Source organism: Halictus rubicundus, unplaced genomic scaffold (genome assembly GCF_050948215.1).
Source record: "Halictus rubicundus isolate RS-2024b unplaced genomic scaffold, iyHalRubi1_principal scaffold0049, whole genome shotgun sequence".
NCBI classification, from domain to species: Eukaryota; Metazoa; Arthropoda; class Insecta; order Hymenoptera; family Halictidae; genus Halictus; species Halictus rubicundus.
The window spans coordinates 473,401-481,743 of NW_027488590.1; positions in this window are offsets into that span (position 1 = coordinate 473,401).

Here is an 8,343-nt window from a genome sequence, read left to right on the forward strand (position 1 = left end):
CTATCACAAATAAGCTTACATTGTTTCCGCTGACGATATCAGTTCACGCTAATAATGTTGTAAAATGCAATATTCAAAGCATAAATTTTTTAAAAATGTTGAAGACTACCATAAGTTTTATCATATTCTCTATAGTAATTAGAATATAAAACACACGCGTACTGTTATATGGAATGGTGCGTTTAGCCCATTACATATAAATAACTCTAAATAACTCTAACTTTAAATAACTCTAGCACTTATCGTTTCAACAATACACAATAATAATGTATTAGTCAGTTTCTTAGCACAATGTCCGTTGACCTGACGGGAAATTAATAGTCTTGTTGCTACCAATTTTGGGCATGATCCTTCGATAACGTTGTCAATCAGAATTCCAGAAGGCACACAAGGGACAAAGGGCACTGTCAGTGTTTACGGAGAGGTAGGGAAAACCTCTATCCAGTATGTAGAGCTGTCAGTTCCGGAGGCGTTTCTGGTACAAGGATATTGGATTGTCTTGTTACACACCGTCCTTTCTCTTCCATCGTTCGGTTCAGGCGTCGAGATTCTAAGCTTCACTTACAATCTGTAGTGACCGTAATCAGGAAGGCTAAGGGTTCTAAAGAGGTTCTAAAGATTTCGTACACGTGTTGGCTTTGGTGCGTCTTTATTTGAACTGCCGATTCATACGATCGGTCCTGGCGTGTCGGGAGGTCCGCGCCCTCTCGACACGCGTCAACCAATCCATATCGGTTACCGACTGCTGGTGCTATATACTACAGTTCGTCCATCCTGACAACATGATTGCCCTCAATCATCGGTTCACGCAGAAAACACAAACATCTTATTGTCTACAAGAACCTCATTAAATTAAAATATAACTTTGATTAACATACACATTTCTTTCGCATGAATGAACAAAGTAAAATTTCTCGTTTAACATAAAAATAATCTAATGTTCAGTAAACTTGCACTCTAAACCTAAATCTAAATTAAAACGTAAAATTAAATAATCATTTTCTTAACAAACTTTTTCCAACGATAATACACTTAAACTAATCCGGATCACCTTTAATCCATGGTCTCATATTTTCGACAGAACAAGTTCCTTCATAAGGCATTTGAGTTAACTGGTTATTTTCAGGATCACATACAATATAACGGTCATGGTCTAATACACATTTCACTACATAGGGTCCTCTATACTTAGGTAATAATTTCTTATTCACACCCGCAGTTGTATCTACATTTTTTATCATCACATAGTCGCCTAATTGATATTTTGTTGGTTTTTTACGCTTCTTATCATAGTATTTTTCATTATACGCATTACTCGCTTGAATTCTCTCGCCTGCGCTTTGCCTAATACTATTTAGATCTCGATATTCGTTCTTTCTCTCTTCAAGAATTTCGCGTAAATCATCACTACATTGTCCTAACTGATTAGTTCCGAAAAAGAGTCTAGCCGGTGTATCTCCAATTGATCGGTTTATCGAATTATTTAACGCAAATTCTGCCTGCACTAAAACGTTATCCCAGCTACGAGATGTTTCAGTAAGTTTCGCCAAAATCGGTGTCAATGACCGATTTATCCGCTCGATCTGACCGTTTGCGTGTGGTGTGGCAGTCGCAATAAGAACATGCTGTATACTATTCGCTGCCATAAATTCTTTAAATTTTTCGGACGTAAACGCTTTACCTCTGTCTGATACAATTTTCTTTGGTTTACTATAATTCGAAAAATAAGATTTCAAATGTCGTATTACTTCATCAACGCCTGTACTAACGGTTGGATAAAATTTAACAAATTTCGTGAACGCATCAATGATTTCAAAGATATGTTTCTGGCTGTGTTTAGTTCTTTCCAACGGACCATAATGGTCGATGTGGATGCACTGGAAAGGTAAATTTCCTTTTTCCGGGCAATGTAACTTCCCTTCAATCTTATTTGCAACTGTCGCGAATGTTATGCATTTTAAACAATTTGAAATATGGTTTTTTACTTTATCTTTTATACAGGGAAACCAATATACTCTACATATATATTCTACTGTCTTATTCATACCCTGATGAGCAATTTCTTCATGGCTTGCACGTATTACATTTTCCTCCATGGATGATGGAACGTAAAATAACAATCTACCATTCGCTTTACGATATACTAAACCGTCACTTAATTCAAAAAATCTATCCTCCTCTTGTTCTAATTTAGATCTGATCTTATTAATTTCCGGGTCTAAATTTTGTAAGATTTCTAAATTTCTCTCAAAACTATTTTCCGTAATAACTAGTATACTATACATACGACTTAATGCATCGGCATGCTGCATTCGCTCGCCTTTTCTATGCTCCAATACATAATCATAATTTCGCAATATAAGTGACCATCTAAGAATTCTAGGATTAACCTCTTTTCGCTCCAAAGTTAACTTTAAGCTATTGCAGTCTGTGACAATAGTAAACCGTATGCCCTGTAAGTATATTCTGAATCGTTCCAGAGAATAAATAATCGCTAATGCCTCCAATTCGAAGCTGTGATATCGTGATTCTATTTGCGTTGTGCGCTTACTAAAATAACAAATAGGGTGAAATTTATTATCCGATTGTTTCTGTAAGAGCACTGAACCAAATCCTGAAGAACTTGCATCGCAGTGCAATTCTGTATTAGCTGTTGGTGAATAAATACATAAAACTGGTTCGGATATCATTAACTGTTTCAAACTTTCAAAAGATTTCAGAGCTTCATCATCCCATTTGAATTCCGTTTTTGATTTTAACAACTCATAAAGAGGCTTCGAAATATGTGCAAAATTTCGAATAAATTTTCGAAAGTATGAAATTAAACCCACGAAGCTCTGCAATTCGCGGAACGTTCGCGGTATTGGATAATTTGTCACTGCATCTACATGCTCGGTACTCGGTTTAACACCGTTGGCACTAATTCTATAGCCTAAATAAGTAATTTCAGTAAATAAAAATGTGCATTTTTCTAATCGTAACTCTAAACAATTTTCCACTAAAACAATCAACACTTCCTTCAAAATCTCTAAATTTTCTTCTATCGTTTTCGTTGCAATCAATAAGTCATCGATATAAATTAAAATCTTTCCTTGATCCAATAACGTACGAAAAGCTGCACTTACAAATCGCATGAAAAAAGAGGGTCCATTTGTCAATCCAAATGGCATTCGAACGTACTCGAATTGACCCATAAAAGTAACGAAAGACGTATATGGTATAGATTGCTCTTTCAATTTAACATGGTGAAACGCATCTTTTAAATCTAGTCGTGTGAAATACTGTTTATCGCGAAGTTCATCAATTTGATCATCGATTCGCGGAATTGGGAAATTGTCTCGTAATGTTATTTTATTTATCTCTCGATAATCCACTGCCATACGAATTTGTCCATTCTTCTTTTTGACTAGTACAATAGGACTGCTATACTGTGATGTACTTGGACGTATTATCTTTCTTTCCATTAAATTGCGAATAATATTCTGAACCGCTGTTTTTTCGAGGTACGACAAACGTCTAGGATTATAATAAAACGGTTGATGGTTTGGTTTAATCGAAAGTTCCATTTCTAATTGAGTTTTTGGCGTTTCCGGCCTCTCAGGTTTTACGTAATAATTATCCATAATAGCATGAACTTTATCTTTAACGTCCCAACTAATACTATTGTTCACATTAGTCTCAAGCGATTGTACAGAATCCTGATCTATGTCAATAGCTAATATTTCAGGAATACCGACACTCGCCTCTCTTTCTTTCAACCGCTTCGAAATTTCAACAGTTTTTCCAAAGCTTATCCGAATATTGTCGCTCGCGATAAAATCTCTACCCAACAAGCATGCATTACTCATCGTGATCTTTGGAACAACATAAAAATTAATATAAACTTCGCAATCCTGTACTTGTACCTTTTGCAATAATCTACCTAATATAGTAATTTCGCTTTTGTTAACTCCTTCATAACGTACGGGTTCGTTATAAGGTTCAATATTTGTTCCACTAGGCAACAAATCATTATTCAACAACGATATTGGACTACCTGTATCGAGAACGGCTACTGTTTCGCTTATCTCTAATTGTATTTTAATTGTATAGGAAGGAACAATACTCAAAGTTTGTCGAACTAAATGTGTAGTAGTGTCCCCTGTTGAAGTCGCCGGTCGGTGCTTTGAACTTGTCGCTCGCTGCGGACAAACACTCTTTTGATGATCGGCCGCTCCGCAGATGTAACACGATCCCCGTTGTCGAATCGGCTTCGGGCACGATGTTTTGAAGTGTCCCACCTCATTGCAGTTGAAACACCGTGTTTCGTCCTTCGACTCGTTCCTCTGCGCCGCTGTTTTGTTTTGCGACACGACCTTCGTTGGCGCGGTGACTCGTACTGGAACATTCTTTCCCGCCTGAATATGCGTCTTCTTCCTCAGCTTACCGTAGACTTCTAATTTTGTCTTCAACTCTTTAAGAGTTTGCGCTTCATATAAGGACATTTTACGATAAGGATCATCAGGAATTCCATCCACGATATACTGTATCAATGCTTCTGCTTCAATAAAACCTCTTGACGCCAATTCCTTCATTTGCAAAAAGTATTCCTGTACTGTTTCATCCCGATTCATTCTTCTATTAGATAGCATATTATGAAGATCAGCACTGTTGACTTTTTTCGAAAATTCCTCAAGCAAGCACGACTTTAGCTTTTCCCATGACGTAAGTCCTTTTTCACTCTGCACCAGAATTTTAGCCAAGCCAATCAAACGCTTTTTGGCAAATAATAATTTCTGAATATCTGACCATCCCAATAACGTGGCATTGTCTTCGAACTCAGCAATCCAATTCTCCACTAAATAGTCATCACCACCATCGAACAGCCTAACAGAATCTTCGACGTCACGAAAGCTCAAAGTAAATTTTGATGCAATCGCACGATTTTCTACCTCATGGAATACGCTTTCCTCTTCTTCGTCTGACTCCTCTTCCGGGTCACTTCCACACAATAAATCGAAATTTGCGAGGCACCCATAAATACGTTGTGCAATTTCCTTGGATGTCCCGTTGTAACTAATTTTTAGCACGTGACAAATAGCAACTAGATCACCAAACTCCAGCTCCTTCTCTGCCCACGATACCTTGGCTTCTGCTTGTACGGATTCTTCGGGTTCTGGAAAACCTTTGAAGTCTCTTAAACGCATTCGATTTCGTCGATCACCCACTTCACCGAACACAAATTTATGAAAAGCTTTTATCTTTTTCACTGACGCCTTCGTAATCCTTTCGTCTAGTCCGGGAATTTGCTGCAAACTTTCCATCGTATCACGTAAATACTAAATACTAAAGTACGTAAAATAATTCCACAAAATTATATAAAGACACCCGAATCCAATCCCACTTCTGAAAACTGTAGTGACCGTAATCAGGAAGGCTAAGGGTTCTAAAGAGGTTCTAAAGATTTCGTACACGTGTTGGCTTTGGTGCGTCTTTATTTGAACTGCCGATTCATACGATCGGTCCTGGCGTGTCGGGAGGTCCGCGCCCTCTCGACACGCGTCAACCAATCCATATCGGTTACCGACTGCTGGTGCTATATACTACAAATCTATACGAGGAAAAGTGATACGATGTGCTCGCAGTTTGCCTTCGTCTTGTATTCCGCGACGATCGATGGAACTGGAATCGGTGCTGTCAGATCTGGAATTGCTTTGGGGATCTTTCAAGGAATTCTGGGTGTCCATGCAACGCTCGTATCGTTTTCTGCCAGGGTAAAGGCTAGCCACGAATCGGTCCAATTATAATTGCGAAATATTGACGTTCTCTTTAATTGTGCCAACTTCCCGAGCAACTTGTTACTTTGATCACTTGCGCTCGAAGTCATCAGGCTACTTGCGACAGAATTTCAACCAAGAGCAATTCTGACAACACATGACTTTCATCGTTTTATGATTGGGTGTCTCAAAATTATATGTCGCGACCACTATAGTGTGATTCTGCACCTCTGGATAGGTGGAGATCTGTTTAAAAAATGGACCGCATAATTGACCTCGGTCCTTTTTTCAAGGTCGAAATTGTTTTTTATTGCATCGTATAATACTCATCGCGACAAATAAAAGTCTCAAAGGAATCGGTCTCTTTGTGTTCTCGCTCCCGCGATTTGACTGTCCCTACATGAGAAAATAAGTCGAAAATATAAAATCAATTTGTTTCATTTGTCGCGTCGTTTTCGAGAAAATTGTCCAATATTCGTCTAAAGCAATTATTGAACCGTTTGTATCGAAATATGTGGGATCTCATAATGAAGCGTATACCCGTAGCGGAGGAGGTGGCCTCTAAAATTTTTATTATAATATACATATTTACTAGTATCGTGGCCATCGGGAATAGCATTTCCACGTATTTCGAATATTGCTCAAAGTAGCTTGATACTTTTACGGGTTATTTCTGCCATTTATCGGCGGGCCGTGTGCATTGTGCAACAAAAAAATTTAAATTTACACGGGTGCAACGCGTGGAACAGACGGGTTCTCGCGTCAGTGCAGTGGAATATTCGTGTGGCGTGCAACTGCGTCTAGAACCGTAAAAGCAATGCAACGTTCGCGGCCGGGAACTATCAGCCTGCGTATGAGACCTGTGACGGCGCGATCGTTGCAACAAATAATAAATAAATAACATCTCGGATTTGCGCGTATGTCGGAAAGATGCGCGGGATCCGTTTCGGGGTTTCCATGAAAGATGATCGGGTCGGTGACTGTTTGTAATAGGGTCACGGTGTCAACCATCGATTTCCCCCGATACATATGCATATACATTGCCGTATTTCCCCCGTTGCGTCGGACGGCACGCAAATATTATATGAGTGCAACTTGGGTATTCACGTTTAAATGTTTCCGCGTTGACGGCCAATCAACCGTGTTTTGGACAGTTCAATTCCTGATGGATTCGGGTCACGTTGCGTTGTCGCTTACGAGAATTTCAGTTACACGACCGGTTAAGTGATTATTCCTACTTTCTCGTGGCGCGATGCACACTGCGGACTAGCGGCGCATATCTCGCTACAGGTGTATATCATGATGTACGATAAATTCGTTTGGCAAAACTGCATATTAGGAGGAAATTTATATTATTAATCATTCAACAATCATTTTATGCATAAATAGTGTTAATTTTGTATTAATTTATTCATTTTACATTTGTTTACAATTTGTGCATCTTCCGTTGAAAAAGGATAGAATATGACATTCTCGTTCTGGCACTAACAAGGAGAAGGCACTTATGTAGTATAACAAAACACTTAAGTTTCACGTCAAGTTTTTGACGTACCTGGTAATCCAAACATCATTTTGAAGGTTGAAGTTTCTAGTTTCTGATTTTTTATGTCAATTTTGTCTAAATGGTTTTCTGGGGATAAATTTCACCTTTAAGGTGAGTGTATCAAACTGTAAATATTTTTTTCATAGTTTTTTAGTGCTTTGATCACCCAAAAATATTTTCTGTAATTTTTAGGTATATGATCGAGAAGTTTGGCGATTTCTCCTTAAAATAAGCCAAATTTTAATTTGAAAAAATAATTGTTAGCAAAGATATCAACATTTGAAAAAGAATCTATGTATTACAAATATTTTGTATACGACACAGGCTGCAATCAGCGGTAAAACGGTAAGCAATCTATAGTCCATAAAGAAAGTACTAAGAAATAATAATAAGTCAAATAATTATAAAAAATAACAACAAATAATGAATAAACAATATAAATAAAAATAAATAAAGCATAAAACATATATGAACAAAACTTTAATTAAATAAAATGAAGGAAAAATTAGACGAATGTCAGATTGGACAAAATTAACTATTATCCTTGAATCCGGACGAATCCGGATATAAATATTCCTGTATTGTCACCATAAATCCTTAAGAAACACAATCACACGAGAAAAATCACTCGGATTCACTCGAAAATGAAATCATTATGAAATTTTTAAAATGAAGAAGAAAATTACCAAATTATATATCATCAATTATTGATAACCACAAAAATATGTATGTTAGAAAAGCATATGTATGTTAAAACCTGTGCAAATGTATTGTGAACGAAAAGGTCTATTTTCGAGATTACACGTTGAATATTCACCGAATGCTTGTTAAATTATGCTCGACTAATGTGTTTGTTTCCTACGAGCGGTTTCCTATTGTATGCAGTAGTGCATGCACAACAGATAACTTCTAAGGGTCGGGGTTGTGTAGAGATGTAGAACTCATTTCTTCGTAGCATAATATGAAAATTTGCTTGATATCAAATTATAAATTTTTCAAAGAAAAGAAGGTATATATCGTCTATAATAAAATTTGATCTGTGTT